A 24,594-nucleotide genomic window follows, 5' to 3' on the forward strand; every position below is an offset into this window, starting at 1 on the left:
TCTGATCGTGCGATATGTTAGCATTTGGGGTCCCACTTTAAACTTTTGCCCAGGGCCCCACTTTGTCTAAAACCAGCCCTTCCTGCAGATACAGGGTTAATCTGCAGGTAAACGGCACAAAAATGCTCCCTGTGCACTCTTACTAGAAGTAACAGCTGTAACAGCTAAACCAGTTACAGATCTCAGAATGTGGTGATGCAAAAACATTTTTTTGGTACAAAAGTGTTTTTTATGTGTAAAAATGGCAAAATTAAAAAAAAAAAACAAACAATTTAACACTGGCATAGTTGTAACTGTACCAAACTAAAGAATAAATTTGTCATCACTTCTACCGTACGTGAACAGTGTAATGTGGCTTGAAGAAAAAAGAGATAATTCCAGATTTGTTCTTTGTTTGCTCATTCTGTTTACCAAAAATCGTAATAAAAAATGACTAAAAATATGTGCTCTCAAATGACACCAATAAAAACTTCAACTCATCCTGCAAAACAGAAGTTCCTACTCAGATATGTCATCTGTCAACGGAAAAATAGCTTTCCATATTACTAGTAACTCAAATGTGCTTGGAAAAACGACATGGCTCCCAAAAACCAATGCAGTAAAATCCATGGTCGCAAAGCCAAATGCCTCATCCTGAGCCCTTACAGTGTGCCCAAACCACAATTAACGTTAACATGTATGGTATTGCTGCGGAAGGTCGTGCTCACTTAAAGAGGTTCTCCAGGATACTATGATTGATGACCTCTCCTCTGGATATCAGTATGAGAAGGATGGGTTCCAAAATCCGGCACACCGACCGATAAAACTGAAAATTGCACCAGCAGTGGTCAGAACTAAGCGATGCACAGGCAGAAAATAGCAACCCGTGCATTGCAAAGTGGGCACAGTATTGCACTCTGTCTCCCATTGAAATGAATGTACAGCAGTGCATGGTGCTCCGGTATTTTGCCCACACATCGCTTAGTTTAGGCTGTTTATTGCTAATTGGTGGCAGTGTTGGTATTTTATTGAGATAGTTCATGAGTTCTTACGTCCACCCCATTGCTTAGCGAGTGTGAACGAGCTGAGTGTGACCTGAGCGTAAGTGCGAACGGCGGTAAGTGTGACTTGTGATTCAGTGACTTTGGATTCAGGGAGTTTCCAAGGGAGGAATTACTGAATTACTGTCTGTGTTTTATTGATACTTTGCATTTTTTTGTGTGTGTGTTTAACGTTTCTGTGTGGTGCAATCCCCATTAGGAAATGTGCTCCACTATTGCTAATGCCATCCAGTGCACATCTTGCCACATGTATGCAATCCTTGAGCAGCCGATCGAGGGTGCATACTGCTGTACGAGATGTGAGCACGTTGTGCATTTGGAAACCCAGATTCTGAATCTAAATGTGCAGCTGGCAACACTGAGATCCCTTGACAATATGGAAAGGAGTCTTCTGCTCACTGAGCAGACTCTCAATGGGATAGATGAGGCGAGGATGGTAGGATGGAGCCGCAGGACAGTGGAGCAGCAAGCTGGGTGACAGTTAGAAGGCCGGGTAGAGGGAAGAGTGCCAGGGAGGCTAGTCCTGATCTGGAACACCCCAATAAGTTTGCTAAGTTGGCAGATGAGGGGGGTGCCAGTACAGGGGTAGCACTGCTGCAGCCAGGCATGTCCTCTGAAAACCGGAGGAGTGACTGCTACAGTAAGGAGGAAAATCGGAGAGCAGGGCAGGCCAGACAGGTGCTGGTAGTGGGGGACTCAATTATTAGGGGAACAGATAGGGCAATCTGTCACAAAGACAGGGATCATCGAACGGTGTGCTGCCTCCCTGGCGCTCGAGTCCGACACATCGCTGATCGGGTGGACAGATTACTGGGAGGGGCTGGTGAGGACCCAGCGGTCATGGTGCACATGGCACAAATGACAAAGTTAGAGGTAGGTGGAAGGTCCTTAAAAACAATTTCAGGGAATTAGGCTGCAAGCTGAAAGGAAGGACCTCCAATGTGGTATTTTCCAAAATACTGCCTGTACCACGTGCCACGCCAGAGAGGCAACGGGAGAACAGGGAGGTTAATAAGTGGCTCAAGAATTGGTGTAGGAAGCATGGGTTTGGGTTCCTGCAGAACTGGGCCGACTTCTCAGTTAGCTACAGGTTCTACGCTAGGGACGGGCTGCACCTCAATGGGAAAGGTGCAGCTGTGCTGGGGGAGAAAATGGTTAGAAGGTTGGAGGAGTGTTTAAACTAGGGAATGGGGAGAGGGTATTCAATTTATAGGAGGGGAAGATAGTGCAGACAGAGACCTGGGCACAAATAAGTAAGTTGGGGGTGGCGGTGGCATGGGGGTGGGGTTAGATCAATTAATAATTTAAGAAAGAATAGAGGTGCAGTATGTATACTAATGCCAGAAGCCTCGCCAACAAAATGGACGAATTACAATTAATGGTGTTGGAGCACAATTATGACATGGTGGGGATATCCAAAACGTGGCTGGATGAGAGCCATGACTGGGCTGTTAACTTGAAGGGTTATAGTCTGTTCAGAAATGACCGAACGGATAAGCGAGGGGGGGTGTGTGTGTCTATATGTAAAATCATCCTTAAAACCCCTCCTGCCTGATAATATAGGTGAGTCTAATGAAAATGTAGAGTCCATGTGGGTGGAGATAAGGGGAGGGGGAAAAAATAATAAATTACTGATAGGGGTTTGTTATAAGTCTCCAAAAATAATGGAAGCAATGGAGAATATCCTCATAAAGCAAATAGATGAAGCTGCGACTCAAGGAGAAGTCATTATTATGGGGGACTTCAACTACCCTGAAATAGATTGGGGAACGGAAATCTGCAGTTCCAGCAAAGGTAATCGGTTTTTGACAACTATGAGAGACAATTACCTTTCACAATTGGTTCAGGACCCAACAAGAAGGGGGGCACTGCTAGACCTAATATTAACCAACAGGCCAGACCGCATATCAAATATAAGGGTTGGGGGTCACTTGGGGAATAGTGATCACAAAATAATAGGTTTTCATGTATCCTTTAACCCCTTCCCGACGCATGACGCCACGTAGGCGTCATGAAAGTCGGTGCCAATCCGACCCATGACGCCTATGTGGCGTCATGGAAAGATTGCGTCCCTGCAGATCGGGTGTAAGGGTTAACTCCAATTTCACCCGATCTGCAGGGACAGGGGGAGTGGTTTCTTAGCCCAGGGAAGGTGGCTTCACCCCCCATGGCTACGATCTCTCTGATTGGCTGTTGAAAGTGAAACTGCCAATCCGAGCGATTTGTAATATTTCACCTAAAAAACTAGTGAAATATTACAATCCAGCCATGGCCGATGCTGCAATATCATCGGCCATGGCTGGAAACACTGATGTAACCCCCCACCCCACCGATCGCCCCCCAGCCCTCCGATCTATGTTCCTCTCCCCTCTGTCCTGTGCTCCGCTCCCCCGTCCTCCTGTCCGCTCCCCCCGTGCTCCTATGCCTCCCCCCGTGCTCCGACGCCCCCCGGTGCCCTGATCCCCCCCTTATACTTACCGAGGCTCCCGATGTCCGTCCGTTTTCTCCATGTGTGCCACCATCTTTCAAAATGGCGGGCGCATGCACAGTGCGCCCGCCGAATCTGCCGGCCGGCAGATTCTTTATATGTACATTTTGATCACTGTGATAAAACCTATAACTGTGATCAAAATTTAAAAAAAAGTAAATGAACCCCCCCTTTATCACCCCCATAGGTAGGAACAATAATAAAATAAAGAAATTTTTTTTCCCACTACAGTTAGAACTAGGGTTAGGGTTAGGGTTAGGGAATGTGCACATGTATTCTGGTCCTCTGCGGATTTTTCCGCAGCGGTTTTTATAAATCTGCAGTGCAAAACCGCTGCGGATTTATCGCGGATTTACTGCGTTTTTTCTGCGGATTTCACTGCAGTTTTCTATTGGAGCAGTTGTAAAACCACTGCGGAATCCGCAGAAAGAAGTGAAATGTGCGGAATGTAAACCGCTGCATTTCCGCGCAGTTTTTTCCGCAGCATGTGTGCAGCGTTTTTTGTAAACTCATGTGAAACTGCTGCAGACCCGCAGCGGCGGAAACGCTGTGGATCCGCAGCGTTTTCCGCATCGTGTGCACATACCCGTAGAATTAGGCTATGTGCACACGGTGCGGATTTGGCTGCGGATCCACAGCGGATTTGGCTGCGGATCCGCAGCGGATTGGCCGCTGCGGATTTGTAGCAGTTTTTCATCAGCTTTACAGTTCCATGTAAACCTATGGAAAGCCAAATGCCCATGGTGTGCCCATGGTGCGGAAAATACCGCGCGGGAACGCTGTGTTGTATTTTCCGCAGCATGTCAATTCTTTGTGCAGATTCCGCAACGTTTTACACCTGTTCCTCAATAGGAATCCGCAGGTGAAATCTGCACAAAAAACACTGGAAATCCACAGTAAATCCGCAGGTAAAACGCAGTGCCTTTTACCCGCGGATTTTTCAAAAATGGTGCGGAAAAATCTCACACGAATCCGCAACGTGGGCACATAGCCTTAGGGTTAGGGTTGGAATTAGAGTTAGGGTTGGAATTAGGGCTAGGGTTGGAAATAGGGTTAAGATTAGGCTTGTGGTTAGGGTTATGGTTAGGGGTGTGTTGGGGTTAGGGTTGTGGTTAGGGGTGTGCTGGGGTTAGGGTTTGGATTAGGGTTAGGATTATGTTTAGGGTTGGGATTACGGTTAGGGGTGTGTTGGGGTTAGTGTTGGAGTTAGAATTGAGGGGTTTCCACTGTTTAGGCACATCAGGGGTCTCCAAACGCAACATGGCGCCACCATTGATTCCAGCCAATCTTGCGTTCAAAAAGTCAAATGGTGCTCCCTCCCTTCCGAGCCCCGACATGCGCCAAAACAGTGGTTTACCCCCACATATGGGGTACCAGCATACTCGGGACAAACTGGGCAACAACTACTGGGGTCCAATTTCTCCTGCTACGCTTGTGAAAATAAAAAACTGTTTGCTAAAACATCATTTTTGAGGAAAGAAAAATTATTTTTTTATTTTCATGGCTCTGCGTTATAAACTTCTGTGAAGCACTTGGGGGTTCAAAGTGCTCACCACATATCTAGATAAGTTCCTTTGGGGGTTTAGTTTCCAAAATAGGGTTATTTGTGGGTTTTTTTTACTGTTTAGGCACATCAGGGGCTCTGCAAATGCAATGTGATGCCCGCAGACCATTCCATCAAAGTCTGCATTTCAAAACGCCACTACTTCCCTTCCGAGCCCCGACGTGTGCCCAATCAGTAGTTTACCCCCACATATGGGGTATCAGCGTACTCAAGACAAATGGGGCAACAATTATTGGGGTCCAATTTCTCCTGTTACCCTTGTGAAAATAAAAAATTGCTTGCTAAAACATCATTTTTGAGGAAAGAAAAATGATTTTTTTATTTTCACGGCTCTGCGTTGTAAACTTCTGTGAAGCACCTGGGGGTTCAAAGTGCTCAACACATATCTAGATAAGTTCCTTGGGGGGTCTAGTTTCCAAAATGGGGTCACTTGTGGGGGGTTTCTACTGTTTAGGCACATCAGGGGCTCTGCAAATGCAACATGACGCCCGCAGACCATTCCATCAAAGGCTGCATTTCAAAGCATCACTACTTCCCTTCTGAGCCCCGACGTGTACCCAAACAGTGGTTCCCCCCCCATTTGGGGTATCAGCGTACTCAGTACTGTGACAAAACACTCTGGGATCGCCTTTGCTGGGGTCAAAGGACACGTGGTTTGTGCATTGAATCTGAGGCGTACAGCAGGTTTCTGAGCAGGCTGACCTCAGGTCAGATTTATTAACGTGAAAGCAACACAAAAAACAAAACATAAAGATAAATCCTAGCCTGTCCGGCACTAACTAAACAAATACGTTACTGTCTCACCAACTGGGGGGCTTCTCCCACCCAGCTAACATCACACAGATCTTTGAGCAGAGCTCTTCACTCACGTTTGTCTCACACAGGCAGGCAATCTGTGTGCCCCAGGCAGACACTGGAAACACCCAGCTGGTCATCTTTTATTCCTGCAATCATTAACCCATTAGCACCCTGAAGATACTGAGTGGCCTAATTCACATAGGACAAACACCTGGGCGATATATATCTGCCTCCAACTACCACACCAGCATGAGTCTTACATATCCCCCCCCCTTGCTCAGACCACTCCGGTCGAGCAAGAACACTTTTGAAACAGTGCACTCGGGATAGGGCATCGGCGTTCCCCATCTGCACCCCAGGTCGGTGCTCCACCGTAAAAGAGTAAGCCTGCAGGGCAAGGAACCACCGGGTTACCCGACTATTACGGTCCTTGTGGAGGTGCATCCACTTGAGAGGGGCATGGTCTGTGACCAGCCTAAACTTCCTACCAGCCAGGTAATACTTGAGGGAGTCGAGAGCCCATTTAATGGCTAGGCAGTCTTTTTCAACCACCGCATACCTCTGCTCATGTACATTCAGTTTCCGACTGAGATAGAGGACCGGGTGTTCGACTCCGTCCCTCACCTGGGAAAGTACAGCTCCGACACCAGTATCAGAGGCATCAGTTTGTACCACAAACTCGCTGCTGAAATCAGGAGTCACTAGTACGGGCTGAGAGCACAAAGCCCGTTTCAGGCTGTGGAAGGCCTCTTCAGCAGCTGAGGTCCATTTTACCATGACGGAACCCTTCCCCTTGGTAAGATCCGTCAAGGGAGTAGCCATGGCTGCAAAATTGGGTATGAACCGGCGATAATAGCCTGCAATCCCCAGGAAAGCCTGTACTTGTTTTTTGTTCACTGGTTGTGGCCAGCCCTGAATTGCCTGTATTTTGTCGATCTGGGGTTTAACCACTCCTCGGCCAATCACGTAGCCCAAGTATCGGGCTTCTTCAAGCCCGATGTGGCATTTCTTGGGGTTTGCCGTTAAACCTGCATCTCGCAGGTCATCAATCACCGCTTGTACCTTCTCGAGATGAGTTTCCCAGTCCATGCTGTAAATTACGATGTCATCCAGGTAGGCAGAAGCGTACTGTCTGTGAGGCCTCAAGACTCGATCCATCAATCTCTGGAACGTTGCGGGAGCTCCGTGAAGTCCAAACGGCATATAGACATACTGGAACAGACCTTCCGGTGTAGCAAATGCTGTCTTCTCTCTGGCCGCCTCAGCCAGAGGAATCTGCCAGTACCCCTTTGTTAAATCCAGGGTCGTAATGTATCGGGCTTTACCAAGCCGGTCGATCAACTCATCGACCCGGGGCATAGGGTACGCATCAAATTTAGAAACTGCATTCAGTTTCCTAAAGTCATTACAAAACCGGATGGAGCCATCCGGTTTAGGTATCAACACAATTGGACTGGACCAGGCGCTGTGTGACTCCTCAATGACTCCTAAGTCCAACATTGCCATCACTTCCCGGGAGACGGCTTCACGGCGGGCTTCCGGAATCCGGTAGGGCTTCACATGAACAGTGACGCCAGGCTCTGTGACAATCTCATGTTTCACCAACTTAGTCCGGCCAGGTTTTTCGGAGAAAAACTGTCGGTTCTGTAACAAAAATTGCTTAACCTCAGATTTTTGTCGTTCTGAGAGAGTCTCAGCAACCTGCACCTCTGGTACAGTAGGTGAACAAACCGGACGGGGCAGATCCGCCGTTAGGGCAGAGCGGTCTTTCCAGGATTTTATCAGATTCACATGATAAATCTGTTCCGGTTTTCTCTTACCCGGCTGGTACACTTTATAGTTCACTTCACCAACTCTTTCTCGGACCTCAAATGGGCCCTGCCATTTCGCCAGGAATTTACTATCCACCGTAGGGATTAGGACCAACACCCTATCGCCGGGTGCAAATGTACGGACCTTAGCGCCTCTATCATAACTTTGCCTCTGGGCTCCCTGGGCCTGTAACATATGGTCCCTAACAATGGGCATGACAGCGGCAATACGATCCTGCATTTGTGTTACATGGTCGATCACCGTTTAAAGGGAGTGACTTGACCTTCCCAGGTTTCTTTTGCAACGTCCAGCAGTCCCCGGGGACGACGGGCGTACAACAGTTCGAAAGGCGAAAGCCCTGTGGAAGACTGGGGAACTTCCCTAATGGCAAACAGCAAATAGGGTAACAAGTAATCCCAGTTCTTCCCATCTTTGTCTATCGCCTTCCGGAGCATCTGTTTTAAGGTTTTGTTGAAGCGCTCAACCAGGCCATCTGTTTGAGGGTGATAGACAGACGTACGCAACGGGTATATTTGTAAGAGCCTGCAGAGCTCCTTCATTACCCTCGACATAAAGGGAGTCCCCTGGTCGGTGAGTATCTGTTTTGGAATTCCCACCCGACTAAACACTTGTACCAATTCCTTGGCGATCGTCTTGGTAGCTGTGTTACGCAAAGGGACGGCTTCCGGGTAACGAGTGGCATAGTCCATGATGACGAGGATATGTTGGTGCCCACGTGCGGATCGGGGAAGGGGCCCAACCAAATCCATCCCAATTCTCTCAAAAGGGACCCCGATGATAGGAAGGGGTACCAAAGGGCTACGGAACTGAGATTTAGGGGCCGCGATTTGGCACTCTGGACAGGACTCACAATAGTTACGCACATCACAATGTATTCCAGGCCACACAAAACAATGCAATATCCTTTCTGTGGTTTTCTGTACCCCCAGATGTCCCCCCATTATATGTCCGTGGGCCAAATCCAGTACCTTCCGCCGATAAGGTTTGGGTACCACTAACCGTTGCACTGTGTCTTCCCCTTTTTTCTCTACCTGGTAGAGCAAATCATTTTCAAGAACCATATACGGGTACGCTAGCCTAGTGTCAGGTTCTACGGGTACCCCATCTATCATTTTTACATTTTTCCTAGCCGGAGTTAGGGTAGGATCTTTCATTTGCTCGCTGTGGAAGTCATCCACCTGGACTCCCAAATCTGGCAGGCAGGGTGCCGGATGGCTGTCTGCCTCCGCCTCTCGCTGAGGTTCCTCAGTTTCCTCTGTTTCCCCCGCCATGACGGAGAAGGGGTACTGAAGGTTAGATTCACCAACCTCCCCAGCAACATCTTCCTGTGGGGTCTCCTCTAGGGACTCGGGACCTCCAGATGACATGGGAGAAGATTCACGGGTACAGCTACCGTGAAGGAGCAACTGATTCTCCCACAACTGCCAGAAATAGGGAAAATCCCTGCCCAGGATTACATCCTGTAACAATGCGGGGACGAGTCCCACTTTGTGCTGCACTGACCCATAGGGAGTAGAAATCCATATGACCGCTGTTAAGTACGAGCGGGTGTCACCATGCACACACGTCACAGAAAACTTGTCAGACGGACCAGATGGAAGTGCCACCAGACTAGCTTTCATGTTGTGAATTCTGTGGCTGAATTCACTCCTGTGGTCACAAGTGGTACTGCAGCCTCTGAGCTTCCTCCCTCAGGTGTTCTGGTGAGCTCGTTAACTGCTTCATTACTTAACTCCGCCTGATGCTGCTATCCTTGCTCCTTGTCAATGTTTCAGTGTTGGATCTGAGCTTCTCCTGATTGTTCCTGTGACCTGCTGCTCTGTATAGCTAAGTGCTTTTTGTTTTTTTTGTTGCTTTTTTTCTGTCCAGCTTGTCTTTTGTTTTGCTGGAAGCTCTGAGACGCAAAGGGTGTACCGCCGTGCCGTTAGTTCGGCACGGTGGGTTTTTTTTGCCCCCTTTGCGTGGTTTTGCTTTAGGGTTTTTTGTAGACTGCAAAGTTCGCTTTACTGTCCTCGCTCTGTCCTAGAATATCGGGCCCCACTTTGCTGAATCTATTTCATCCCTACGTTTTGTCTTTTCATCTTTCTCACAGTCATTATATGTGGGGGGCTACCTTTTCCTTTGGGGAATTTCTCTGGGGCAAGTCAGGCCTATTTTTCTATCTTCAGGCTGGCTAGTTTCTTAGGCTGTGCCGAGTTGCCTAGGTAGTTGTTAGGCGCAATCCACAGCTGCTTTTAGTTGTGTTTAGGATAGGATCAGGTGTGCAGTCTACAGAGTTTCCACGTCTCAGAGCTCGTTCTTGTATTTTTGGGTATTTGTCAGATCACTGTGTGCGCTCTGATCGCTAAGCACACTGTGTTTCTGGATTGCCTTCATAACACCTGTCATTAGCAAACATAACAGTACAAGGAGCCCAACTAATGATTCTCAATAGAGGGAAAGAAAAAGTTCTGACATCATTTTTTTTTTTTCTCCTGCTCTGTGTTCACTTTTTTTTTTTCCCCTAGACATTTGGGTGATTCTGGACACAGGTGTGGACATGGATATTCAGGGTCTGTGCTCTTCAATGGATAATCTCGTTATAAATGTACAAAAAATTCAAGATACTATTGATCAGAAATCTATGTTAGAACCAAGAATTCCTATTCCTGATTTGTTTTTTGGAGATAGAACTAAGTTTCTAAGTTTCAAAAATAATTGTAAGCTATTTCTGGCCTTGAAACCTCATTCTTCTGGTAATCCTATTCAACAGGTTTTGATTATTATTTCTTTTTTGCGCGGCGACCCTCAAGACTGGGCATTTTCTCTTGCGCCAGGAGACCCTGCATTGAGTAGTGTCGATGCGTTTTTCCTGGCGCTCGGATTGCTGTACGATGAGCCTAATTCAGTGGATCAGGCTGAGAAAAATTTGCTGGCTTTGTGCCAGGGTCAGGATGATATAGAAGTATATTGTCAGAAATTTAGGAAATGGTCAGTACTCACTCAGTGGAATGAATCTGCGCTGGCAGCTTTGTTCAGAAAGGGTCTTAAGGATGGCTCTTAAGGATGTCATGGTGGGATTTCCTATGCCTGCTGGTTTGAATGAGTCTTTGTCTTTGGCCATTCAGATCGGTCGACGCTTGCGCGAGCGTAAATCTGTGCACCATTTGGCGGTACTGCCTGAGGTTAAACCTGAGCCTATGCAGTGCGATAGGACTATGACTAGAGTTGAACGGCAGGAATACAGACGTCTGAATGGTCTGTGTTTCTACTGTGGTGATTCCACTCATGCTATTTCTGATTGTCCTAAGCGCACTAAGCGGTCCGCTAGGTCTGCCGTCATTGGTACTGTACAGTCCAAATTCCTTCTGTCCATTACCTTGATATGCTCTTTGTCGTCGTTTTCTGTCATGGCGTTTGTGGATTCAGGCGCTGCCCTGAATCTGATGGATTTGGATTATGCTAAACGTTGTGGGTTTTTCTTGGAGCCTTTGCGGTGTCCTATTCCATTGAGAGGAATTGATGCTACACCTTTGGCCAAGAATAAACCTCAATACTGGGCCCAGCTGACCATGTGCATGGCTCCTGCACATCAGGAAGTTATTCGCTTTCTGGTGTTGCATAATCTGCATGATGTGGTCGTGTTGGGGTTGCCATGGCTACAAACCCATAATCCAGTATTGGATTGGAATTCCATGTCGGTATCCAGCTGGGGTTGTCAGGGGGTACATGGTGATGTTCCATTTTTGTCGATTTCGTCATCCACCCCTTCTGAGGTCCCAGAGTTCTTGTCTGATTTTCAGGATGTATTTGAAGAGCCCAAGTCCGATGCTCTACCTCCGCATAGGGATTGTGATTGTGCTATCAATTTGATTCCTGGTAGTAAATTCCCTAAAGGTCGATTATTTAATTTATCCGTGCCCGAACACGCCGCTATGCGCAGTTATGTGAAGGAATCCCTGGAGAAGGGACATATTCGCCCATCGTCATCACCACTGGGAGCAGGGTTCTTCTTTGTAGCCAAGAAGGATGGTTCGCTGAGACCGTGTATTGATTACCGCCTTCTTAATAAGATCACTGTTAAATTTCAGTATCCCTTGCCATTGTTATCTGACTTGTTTGCTCGGATTAAGGGGGCTAGTTGGTTCACTAAGATAGATCTTCGTGTTGCGTATAATCTGGTGAGAATCAGGCAAGGAGATGAATGGAAAACTGCATTCAATACGCCCGAGGGTCATTTTGAGTATCTAGTGATGCCGTTCGGACTTGCCAATGCTCCATCTGTGTTTCAGTCTTTTATGCATGACATCTTCCGTGAGTATCTGGATAAATTCCTGATTGTTTACTTGGATGACATTTTGATCTTCTCAGATGATTGGGAGTCTCATGTGAAGCAGGTCAGAATGGTTTTTCAGGTCCTGCGTGCTAACTCTTTGTTTGTGAAGGGATCAAAGTGTCTCTTCGGTGTGCAGAAAGTTTCATTTTTGGGGTTCATCTTTACCCCTTCTACTATCGAGATGGATCCAGTTAAGGTCCAAGCCATCCAGGATTGGATTCAGCCGACATCTCTGAAAAGTCTGCAAAAGTTCCTGGGCTTTGCTAATTTTTATCGTCGCTTCATCTGTAATTTTTCTAGCATTGCCAAACCATTGACCGATTTGACCAAGAAGGGTGCTGATTTGGTTAATTGGTCTTCTGCTGCTGTGGAAGCTTTTCAGGAGTTGAAGCGTCGTTTTTGTTCTGCCCCTGTGTTGTGTCAGCCAGATGTTTCTCTTCCGTTCCAGGTCGAGGTTGATGCTTCTGAGATTGGAGCAGGGGCGGTTTTGTCACAGAGAGGTTCTGATTGCTCAGTGATGAAACCATGTGCTTTCTTTTCCAGGAAGTTTTCGCCCGCTGAGCGTAATTATGATGTGGGCAATCGAGAGTTGCTGGCCATGAAGTGGGCATTCGAGGAGTGGCGTCATTGGCTTGAAGGAGCTAAGCATCGCGTGGTGGTATTGACTGATCATAAGAACTTGACTTATCTCGAGTCTGCCAAGCGCTTGAATCCTAGACAGGCCCATTGGTCGTTATTTTTTGCCCGCTTCGACTTTGTGATTTCGTACCTTCCGGGCTCTAAAAATGTGAAGGCGGATGCTCTGTCTAGGAGTTTTGTGCCCGACTCTCTGGGTTTATCTGAGCCAGCGGGTATCCTCAAGGAAGGAGTCATTGTGTCTGCCATCTCCCCTGATTTGCGGCGGGTGCTGCAAAAATTTCAGGCGAATAAACCTGATCGTTGTCCAGCAGAGAAACTGTTCGTCCCTGATAGGTGGACTAATAAACTTATCTCTGAACTTCATTGTTCGGTGTTGGCTGGTCATCCTGGAATCTTTGGTACCAGAGAGTTAGTGGCTAGATCCTTCTGGTGGCCATCTCTGTCACGGGATGTACGTACTTTTGTGCAGTCCTGTGGGATTTGTGCTAGGGCTAAGCCCTGCTGTTCTCGTGCCAGTGGGTTGCTTTTGCCCTTGCCGGTCCCAAAGAGGCCTTGGACACATATTTCGATGGATTTCATTTCTGGCCTTCCCGTTTCTCAAAAGATGTCAGTCATTTGGGTGGTCTGTGATCGCTTTTCTAAAATGGTCCATCTGGTGCCCTTGGCTAAATTGCCTTCCTCCTCTGATTTGGTACCTTTGTTCTTTCAGCATGTGGTTCGGTTGCATGGCATTCCTGAGAATATTGTTTCTGACAGAGGTTCCCAGTTTGTTTCAAGGTTTTGGCGAGCCTTTTGTGGTAGGATGGGCATTGACCTATCCTTTTCCTCGGCTTTCCATCCTCAGACTAATGGCCAGACCGAACGAACCAATCAGACCTTGGAAACATATCTGAGATGTTTTGTTTCTGCAGACCAGGATGATTGGGTGTCCTTTTTGCCGTTGGCTGAGTTCGCCCTTAATAATCGGGCCAGCTCGGCTACCTTGGTTTCTCCATTTTTTTGCAATTCTGGGTTCCGTCCTCGTTTCTCTTCAGGACAGGTTGAGTCTTCGGACTGTCCTGGTGTGGATTCTGTGGTGGATAGGTTGCAGCAGATCTGGACTCAGGTAGTGGACAATTTGATCTTGTCCCAGGAGAAAGCTCAACTTTTCGCTAATCGCAGACGCCGTGTGGGTCCCCGACTTCGTGTTGGGGATCTGGTTTGGTTATCTTCTCGTCATATTCCTATGAAGGTTTCCTCTCCTAAATTTAAACCTCGTTTTATTGGTCCGTATAGGATTTCTGAGGTTCTCAATCCTGTGTCTTTTCGTTTGACCCTCCCAGACTCCTTTTCCATACATAATGTATTCCATAGGTCGTTGTTGCGGAGATACGTGGCACCTATGGTTCCTTCCGTTGATCCTCCTGCCCCGGTGTTGGTCGAGGGGGAGTTGGAGTATGTGGTGGAGAAGATTTTGGATTCTCGTGTTTCTAGACGGAAACTCCAGTATCTGGTTAAATGGAAGGGTTATGCTCAGGAAGATAATTCCTGGGTTTTTGCCTCTGATGTTCATGCTTCCGATCTTGTTTGTGCCTTTCATGCGGCTCATCCTGGTCGGCCTGGGGGCTCTGGTGAGGGTTCAGTGACCCCTCCTCAAGGGGGGGGTACTGTTGTGAATTCTGTGGCTGAATTCACTCCTGTGGTCACAAGTGGTACTGCAGCCTCTGAGCTTCCTCCCTCAGGTGTTCTGGTGAGCTCGTTAACTGCTTCATTACTTAACTCCGCCTGATGCTGCTATCCTTGCTCCTTGTCAATGTTTCAGTGTTGGATCTGAGCTTCTCCTGATTGTTCCTGTGACCTGCTGCTCTGTATAGCTAAGTGCTTTTTGTTTTTTTTGTTGCTTTTTTTCTGTCCAGCTTGTCTTTTGTTTTGCTGGAAGCTCTGAGACGCAAAGGGTGTACCGCCGTGCCGTTAGTTCGCCACGGTGGGTTTTTTTTGCCCCCTTTGCGTGGTTTTGCTTTAGGGTTTTTTGTAGACTGCAAAGTTCGCTTTACTGTCCTCGCTCTGTCCTAGAATATCGGGCCCCACTTTGCTGAATCTATTTCATCCCTACGTTTTGTCTTTTCATCTTTCTCACAGTCATTATATGTGGGGGGCTGCCTTTTCCTTTGGGGAATTTCTCTGGGGCAAGTTAGGCCTATTTTTCTATCTTCAGGCTGGCTAGTTTCTTAGGCTGTGCCGAGTTGCCTAGGTAGTTGTTAGGCGCAATCCACAGCCGCTTTTAGTTGTGTTTAGGATAGGATCAGGTGTGCAGTCTACAGAGTTTCCACGTCTCAGAGCTCGTTCTTGTATTTTTGGGTATTTGTCAGATCACTGTGTGCGCTCTGATCGCTAAGCACACTGTGTTTCTGGATTGCCTTCATAACACCTGTCATTAGCAAACATAACACTTTCACCAGAGTCACCACACTTCCAGAGTCTAGTAATGCCACAACATTTTTCCCATCAACAGATAATTCACACAGGTGTTTCGCTGTATCATTTTGACCCGCATTCACACTCACCAGCTGTGTAACCAAAGACATGCGTTTTCTAGAGTCTATAACGTCGCACTGCATGGGTTCAGCGGTAACAGGACAGTTCGCAGAAACATGACCCTTCTCATGGCAGCGGAAACACCTAACAGGTCCCCTACTGAGACCACCGTCCAATACTCTTGGTCTCGGAGTGCGAGCAGTCCCGGACTCCTCCCCCACAGTTTTAAGCGATTTTCCTTCACCCGTGGTCCCTGGAACAGTCTTACCAGTTCCACGAGGAGTAGGCACAGACCGGGGGCTGGCGGTGTCGTCGGGAAGTCCTTCTGCCACAGAATAACGCTCGACCAACTCCACAAGTTGATCCGCTGTCGTGGGATTTCCTTGACTTACCCACCTTTTCAGCGCTGGTGGTAGTACTCTCAGGTACTTGTCCAGGACAACCCGCTGGATTATTTCGGGTATTGTCAGTACCTCGGGTTGCAGCCATTTCTTTGTCAAGTAGATCAGGTCGAACATCTGAGACCGCGCTGGTTTATCTTGCTGGTATGTCCACTGATGTACCCTCTGTGCACGGACAGCCGTCGTCACACCCAGCCGGGCCAGGATCTCAGCTTTCAGCTTCTCAAAGTCCTGAGCGACCTCCGGGTCCAAATCATGGTAAGCTTTTTGGGCCTCGCCGGAGAGAAACGGGGCAATCAAATCCGCCCATCGTGCCTTCGGCCACTTCTCTCTCAATGCCGTCCACTCAAACGTTGTCAGGTATGCCTCGACGTCATCTTCTGCAGTCAGCTTTTGCCAGTATCGACTCACATGGATCCTTCTGGACTCTGCTTCCGGGTCAGCGTCAGGCATGCTCACCAGGCGCTGCGCCACCTGTTGGAGAAGTTGGCGGTCTGCAACCGTCATGTCCACTAACTCCTTCAGCTGTGCGGCCATCAAGCGATTAGCTTCGTGCTGTGCGGCAGTGGCCTGCTGCTGTACGGCAGTGGACTGTACTAAGGCTTTCACCACGTCTTCCATGCTGTCGCCTGTGCCACGGTATGCCCGCGTTCTCCACCACAATGTGACAAAACACTCTGGGATCGCCTTTGCTGGGGTCAAAGGACACGTGGTTTGTGCATTGAATCTGAGGCGTACAGCAGGTTTCTGAGCAGGCTGACCTCAGGTCAGATTTATTAACGTGAAAGCAACACAAAAAACAAAACATAAAAATAAATCCTAGCCTGTCCGGCACTAACTAAACAAATACGTTACTATCTCACCAACTGGGGGGGCTTCTCCCACCCAGCTAACATCACACAGATCTTTGAGCAGAGCTCTTCACTCACGTTTGTCTCACACAGGCAGGCAATCTGTGTGCCCCAGGCAGACACTGGAAACACCCAGCTGGTCATCTTTTATTCCTGCAATCATTAACCCATTAGCATCCTGAAGATACTGATTGGCCTAATTCACATAGGACAAACACCTGGGCGATATATATCTGCCTCCAACTACCACACCAGCATGAGTCTTACAGTACAAACTGGACAACAACTTTTGGGGTCCAATTTCTCCTGTTACTCTTGTGAAAATAAAAAATTGCGGGCTAAAAAATAATTTTTGAGGAAAGAAAAATGATTTTCACGGCTCTGCATTATAAACTTCTGTGAAGCACTTGGGGGTTTAAATTGGTCACTGCACATCTAGGTTAGTTCCATGGGAGGTCTAGTTTCCAAAATGGGGTCACATGTGGGGGAGCTCAAATGTTTAGGCACACAGGGGCTCTCCAAAAGCGACATGGTGTCAGCTAACGATTGGAGCTAATTTTTCATTCAAAAAGTCAAATGGCGCTCCTTCCCTTCCAAGCCCGGCTGTGTGCCCAAACAGTGGTTTACCCCCACATGTGAGGTATCACTGTACTCAGGTGAAATTGCCCAATAAATTTTAGGATCCATTGTATCCTGTTGCCCATGTGGAAATGAACAAATTGAGGCCAAAATAATTTTTTCGTGAAAAAAAGTACTTTTTCATTGTTAAGGATCAATTTGTGAAGCACCTGGGGGTTCAATGTGCTCACTATGCATCTAGATAAGTTCCTTGGGGGTCTAGTTTCCAAAATGGGGTCATATGTGGGGGAGCTCCAATGTTTAGGCACACAGGGGCTCTCCAAACGCGACATGGTGACCGCTAACGATTGGAGCTAATTTTTCATTCAAAAAGTCAAATGGCGCTCCTTCCCTTCCGAGCCCTGCCATGTGCCCAAACAGTGGTTTACCCCCACATGTGAGGTATCAGTGTACTCAGAAGAAATTGTCCAATAAATTTTAGGATCCATCTTATCCTGTTGCCCATGTGGAAATGAACAAATTGAGGCTAAAAGAAATTTTTTGTGAAAAAAGTACTTTTTCATTTTTACAGATCAATTTGTGAAGCACCTGGGGGTTCAAAGTGCTCACTATGCATCTAGATAAGTTCCTTGGGGGGTCTAGTTTCCAAAATGGGGTCACTTGTGGGGGAGCTCCAATGTTTAGGCATACAGGGGCTCTCCAAACCCGACATGGTGTCCGCTAACGATTGGAGCTAATTTTTCATTCAAAAGTCAAATGGCGCTCCTTCCCTTCCGAGCCTTGCCGTGTGCACAAACAGTGGTTTCTGACCACATATGAGGTATCGGTGTACTCAGGAGAAATTGCCCAACACATTTTAGGATCCATTTTAACCTGTTGCCCTTGTGGAAATGAACAAATTGAGGCTAAAGAAATTTTTTGTGAAAAAAAAGTACTTTTTCATTTTTACGGATCAATTTGTGAAGCACCTGGGGGTTCAAAGTGCTCACTATGCATCTAGATAAGTTCCTTGGGGGGTCTAGTTTCCAAAATGGGGTCACTTGTGGGGGAGCTCCAATGTTTAGGCACACAGGGGCTCTCCAAATGCGACATGGTGTCCGCTAAAGATTGGAGCCAATTTTTCATTGATAAAGTCAAATGGCGCTCCTTCCCTTCCGAGCCCTGTCATGCGCCCAAACAGTAGTTCCCCCCCACATATGGGGTATCAGCGTACTCAGGACAAATTGTACAATAACTTTTGGTGTCCAGTTTCTCTTTTTACCCTTGGGAAAATACATTTTTTTTCCTTCCATGTTACTTCTGCTGCTGTGAAGTGTTATGGACCTGGTGGTTAGGAGCTCCCGGAACGACCTGATGGTTAAACTCACACAGGACAAGCTCTGGGAAGTGGGAGCTCTGCTGACCGCAACCCCTAATCCTATCACACAACTAGAAATAGCCGTGGAGCGTACCTAACTCTACCTAGACGCCTCTTCACAGCCTAAGAGCTAACTAGCCCTAGAGACAGAAAATAAAGCCTACCTTGCCTCAGAGAAATTCCCCAAAGGAAAAGACAGCCCCCCACATATATTGACTGTGAGTAAAGATGAAAGTCACAAACACAGAAATGAAACAGGTTTCAGCAAAGGGAGGTCAGACTTACTAAACAGACTGAGGATAGGAAAGGTATCTTTGCGATCAGCACAAAAAACTACAAAAAGACCACGCAGAGTGTGCAAAAAGACCTCCGCACCGACTCACGGTGCGGAGGTGCCACTCTGCATCCCAGAGCTTCCAGCTAGCAAGACAAAATCATGATAGCAAGCTGGACAAGGAAACAATGAACAAATAATTCACTAGCAGGGACTTAGCTTCTGCTGGAGTAGACAGGTCACCAGAAAGATCCAAGAGCGAAGTGAACCAGTACAAGAACATTAACAGCTGGCATGGAGTAACGATATGAGTGGAGTTAAATAGAGCAGCCAGCCAAAGAATAAACTACGTCACCTGTGGAAGGAACCTCAGAAGCAGCAGCTCCACTCACAGCCACCAGAGGGAGTCCATGGACAGAACTCGCCGAAGTACCATTCATGACCACAGGAGGGAGTTCGATAACAGAATTCACAACAGTGAAGCACCTGAAGGGTTAATAAACTTCTTGAATGTGGTTTTGAGCACCTTGAGGGGTGAAGTTTTTAGAATGGTGTCACTTTTGGGTATTTTCAGCCATATAGACCCCTCAAACTGACTTCAAATGTGAGGTGGTCCCTAAAAACAATGGTTTTGTAAATTTCGTTGTAAAAATGAGAAATCGCTGGTCAAATTTTAACCCTTATAACTTCCTAACAAAAAAAATATTGTTTCCAAAATTGTGCTGATGTAAAGTAGACATGTGGGAAATGTTATTTATTAACTATTTTGTGTCACATAACTGTCTGGTTTAGCAGAATAAAAATTCAAAATTTGAAAATTGTGAAATTTTTTAAATTTTAGCCAAATTTCCATTTTTTTCACAAATAAACGCAAAAATTATTGACCTAAGTTTACCACTAACATGAAGCCCAATATGTCACAAAAAAACATTCTCAGAACCGCTAGGATCCGTTGAAGCGTTCCCGAGTTATTACCTCATAAAGGGACACTGGTCAGAATTGCAAAAAACAGCCAGGTCATTAAGGTCAAAATAGGCTGGGTCATGAAGGGGTTAATAAGATGTATAGTAGAGGGGTTACAAGGACACTAAACTTCAGGAGGACAAATTTCCAATGGATGAGAGATGATCTTAGTGCAATTAACTGGGACGATATCCTGAGACATAAAAATACACAAAGAAAATGGGAGACATTTATTAGCATCCTGGATAGGACCTGTGCACAGTATATACCGTATGGGAATAAACATACTAGAAATAGGAGGAAACCAATATGGCTAAATAGAGCTGTAAGGGGCGCAATAAGTGACAAAAAGAAAGCATTGAGAATTAAAGGAAGTAGGTAGTGATGAGGCATTAAATAAATACAGAAAATTAAGTAAATTCTATAAACAGCAAATCAAGGCAGCTAAGATTGAGACAGAGAGACTCATTGCCAGAGAGAGTAAAATCCCAAAATATTCCTTAACTACGTAAATAGTAAGAAACTAAAAAATGATAGTGTTGGCCCCCTTAAAAATAGTCTGGGTGAAATGGTGGATGAGGATGAGGAAAAAGCCCATATGCTAAGTGACTTTTTTTCATCAGTATTTACACAAGAAAATTCCATGGCAGACAATATGATCAGTGATAAAAAAAATTCCCCATTAAATGTCACCTGCTTAACCCAGCAGGAAGTACGTCGTTGTCTAAAAATCACCAAAATTGAAAAATCTCCGGGCCCAGATGGGATACACCCCCAATTACTGCAGGAATTAAGTACAGTCATTGATAGACCATTATTTTTAATCTTTAAAGAGTCCATAATTACAGGGTCTGTACCACAGGACTGGCGTATAGCAAATGTGGTGCCAATATTCAAAAAGGGGACAAAAACTGAACTCAGTAATTATAGGCCAGTAAGCTTAACCTCTACTGTGGGTAAAATCCTGGAGGGGCCTTCTAAGGGATGCTATACTGGAGTATCTGAAGAAGAATAACCTCATGACCCAGTATCAGCATGGGTTTACTAGGGACCGTTCCTGTCAGACTAATCTCATCAATTTCTATGAAGAGGTAAGTTATGGACTGGACCAAGGGAACCCAGTGGACGTAGTGTATATGGACTTTTGCCACACAAAAGGTTGATACATAAAATGAGAATAATGGGGATAGGGGAAAATATGTGTAAGTGGGTTGAGAGCTGGCTCAGGGATAGGAAACAAAGGGTGGTTATTAATGGAGCACAGGCGGACTGGGTCTCGGTTAGCAGTGGGGTACCACAGGGGTCAGTATTGGGCCCTCTTCTTTTTAACATATTTATTAATGACCTTGTAGGGGGCATACAGAGTGGAATTTCAATATTTGCAGATGACACTAAACTCTGCAGGGTAATCAATACAGAGGAGGACAATTTAATATTACAGGATGATTTATGTAAACTAGAAGCTTGGGCTGATAAATGGCAAATGAGCTTTAATGGGGATAAATGTAAGGTCATGCACTTAGGTAGAAGTAATAAGATGTATAACTATGTGCTTAATTCTAAAACTCTGGGCAAAACCGTCAATGAAAAAGACCTGGGAGTATGGGTGGATGACAAACTCACATTTAGTGGCCAGTGTCAGGCAGCTGCTACAAAGGAAAATAATATAATGGGATGCATCAAAAGAGGCATAGATGCTCATGAGGAGAACATAATTTTACCTCTATACAAGTCACTAGTTCGACCACACTTAGAATACTGTCTACAGTTCTGGTCTCCGGTGTATAAGAAAGACATAGCTGAACTAGAGCGGGTGCAGAGAAGAGCGACCAAGGTTTTTAGAAGACTGGGGGGTCTGCAATACCAAGATAGGTTATTACACTTGGGGCTATTTAGTTTGGAAAAACAAAGGCTAAGAGGTGATCTTATGTTAATTTATAAATATATGAGGGGACGGTACAAAGACCTTTCTGATGATCTTTTAATCATAGACCTGAGACAGGGACAAGGGGGCATCCTCTACGTCTGGAGGAAAGAAGGTTTAAGCTTAATAACAGACGCGGATTCTTTACTGTAAGAGCAGTGAGACAATGGAACTTTCTGCCGTATGATGTTGTAATGAGTGATTCATTACTTAAATTTAAGAGGGGACTGGATGCCTTTCTTGAAAAGTATAATGCTACAGGGTATATATACTAGATTCCTTGATAGGATGTTGATCCAGGGAACTAGTCTGATTGCTGTATGTGGGGTCGGGAAGGGATTTTTTTTCCCCAATGTGGAGCTTACTCTTTGCCACATGGTTTTTTTTTGCCTTCCTCTGGATCAACATGTTAGGGCATGTTAGGTTAGACTATGGGTTGAACTAGATGGACTTAAAGTCTTCCTTCAACCTTAATTACTATGTAAACAATTTATGGGGTGCATGTCTCCAGAAGTACAAGCCGGGCACTGGGGATTGGGCACACAAAAAAGGTATATTTGCAATTTTCACTCTGCAAAACACCAATGGGTGAAAATAGTCACAAGACCTGTAAATTAATTCCCTTACTGTAGTTTGCAAAACGCGACTACTTTTTGGAGATTTCTGCTGTCTTGGCACTTTAGGGGTTCAATAAATGGTGCCCACAAACTACTCCAGGAAACTCTGCGCCACAAAAAAAGCAATTACTGGTATTAATTTTCAGTACTGTGGCCTGCCATGTGCCCAAACAGTAGTGTTTGACCTTACATATTGCTGTACTTGGGAAAAATAGTGTAATAATTTACAGGTTGTTTTTTTGTTGTTAGTTATGGTAAAGATAAAATATTTTAAGCTTAAACTAATATATATTACTAGATGGTGGCCCGATTCTAACGCATCGGGTATTCTAGAATATGCATGTCCACGTAGTATTGCCCAGTGACGTAGTATATTGCCCAGTCACGTAGTATATTGCCCAGCTACGTAGTATATTGCCCAGTGACGTAGTACGTAGTATATTGCCCAACCACGTAGTATATTTCCCAGCCACGTGGTAGATTGTCCAGTCACATAGGTACAACCATAGCCAGTATATGGATAGAAGTAAGATATAACACCAGACAGGAAGTATATATAAAACGCCTTTATTAAATACAGATGGCAAATAATTGTATATTTAAAAACTCATAAAAAGTGAGCACAAGGACAAAAATTTATATTTACCGAGAATAACAACAATTATTATAAAAATTTATTTAAAAGAATATGTAAAAAAATAGAAAAAATAGCTGACCCCAACAGTATCTTCATATAAGACCGAGGGTGTGGCTCCCACACAATGTACAGGTCCTTCTCAAAAAATTAGCATATAGTGTTAAATTTCATTATTTACCATAATGTAATGATTACAATTAAACTTTCATATATTATAGATTCATTATCCACCAACTGAAATTTGTCAGGTCTTTTATTGTTTTAATACTGATGATTTTGGCATACAACTCCTGATAACCCAAAAAACCTGTCTCAATAAATTAGCATATTTCACCCATCCAATCAAATAAAAGTGTTTTTTAATAACAAACAAAAAAACCAACAAATAATAATGTTCAGTTATGCACTCAATACTTGGTCGGGAATCCTTTGGCAGAAATGACTGCTTCAATGCGGCATGGCATGGAGGCAATCAGCCTGTGACACTGCTGAGATGTTATGGAGGCCCAGGATGCTTCAATAGCGGCCTTAAGCTCATCCAGAGTGTTGGGTCTTGCGTCTCTCAACTTTCTCTTCACAATATCCCACAGATTCTCTATGGGGTTCAGGTCAGGAGAGTTGGCAGGCCAATTGAGCACAGTAATACCATGGTCAGTAAACCATTTACCAGTGGTTTTGGCACTGTGAGCAGGTGCCAGGTCGTGCTGAAAAATGAAATCTTCATCTCCATAAAGCATTTCAGCCGATGGAAGCATGAAGTGCTCCAAAATCTCCTGATAGCTAGCTGCATTGACCCTGCCCTTGATGAAACACAGTGGACCAACACCAGCAGCTGACATGGCACCCCACACCATCACTGACTGTGGGTACTTGACACTGGACTTCAGGCATTTTGGCATTTCCTTCTCCCCAGTCTTCCTCCAGACTCTGGCACCTTGATTTCCGAATGACATGCAAAATTTGCTTTCATCAGAAAAAAGTACTTGGGACCACTTAGCAACAGTCCAGTGCTGCTTCTCTGTAGCCCAGGTCAGGCGCCTCTGCCGCTGTTTATGGTTCAAAAGTGGCTTTACCTGGGGAATGCGGCACCTGTAGCCCATTTCCTGCACACGCCTGTGCACGGTGGTTCTGGATGTTTCCACACCAGACTCAGTCCACTGCTTCCTCAGGTTCCCCAAGGTCTGGAATCGGTCCTTCTCCACAATCTTCCTCAGGGTCCGGTCTCCTCTTCTCGTTGTACAGCGTTTTCTGCCACATTGTTTCCTTCCAACAGACTTACCCACATATGACCCCAATAGAAGGGGACGAAGGATCACTAACCGAAACGCGCGTCGGGGCGCGTTCGTATGAGGACTTGGCTGACCCCGCTGACCCGGTCTATTTAATTGAGGTATAGTGTGCTCCCCTTGTTGTTATTTTTCACGTTAGGATTATTCAGGCTGCTGCGGTTCTCTTGGCCATCTGCGGACGTGAGTGGCTTCTATTGCCCCCACCTGAATAGAGAGTCAGCAGCATTTTTGCTCGTATTAATTAGATATAATATCATACCGCGCACCTTCTCTGCCATACTTGGCTATATTGCACTTTGGCACTTTCATTGTCTTATTTGCTTACACCGTAGCAGGTAGTTAGACCAGATAGACCATCTCTGTGTGATTGTTTTATCACCTGTCTTGGAAATAATTTTTGCACACCTATTTTGCACTTTAGTATTGTTCACCACATGATATATTGGTGTTTTTACCCCCATTTTTTTTTTTTTTTTTCTCATTTATATATTTTGGCACGTTGCACTTTGGT

This window comes from Ranitomeya imitator, chromosome 1 (assembly GCF_032444005.1).
Source record: "Ranitomeya imitator isolate aRanImi1 chromosome 1, aRanImi1.pri, whole genome shotgun sequence".
Classification (NCBI taxonomy): Eukaryota; Metazoa; Chordata; class Amphibia; order Anura; family Dendrobatidae; genus Ranitomeya; species Ranitomeya imitator.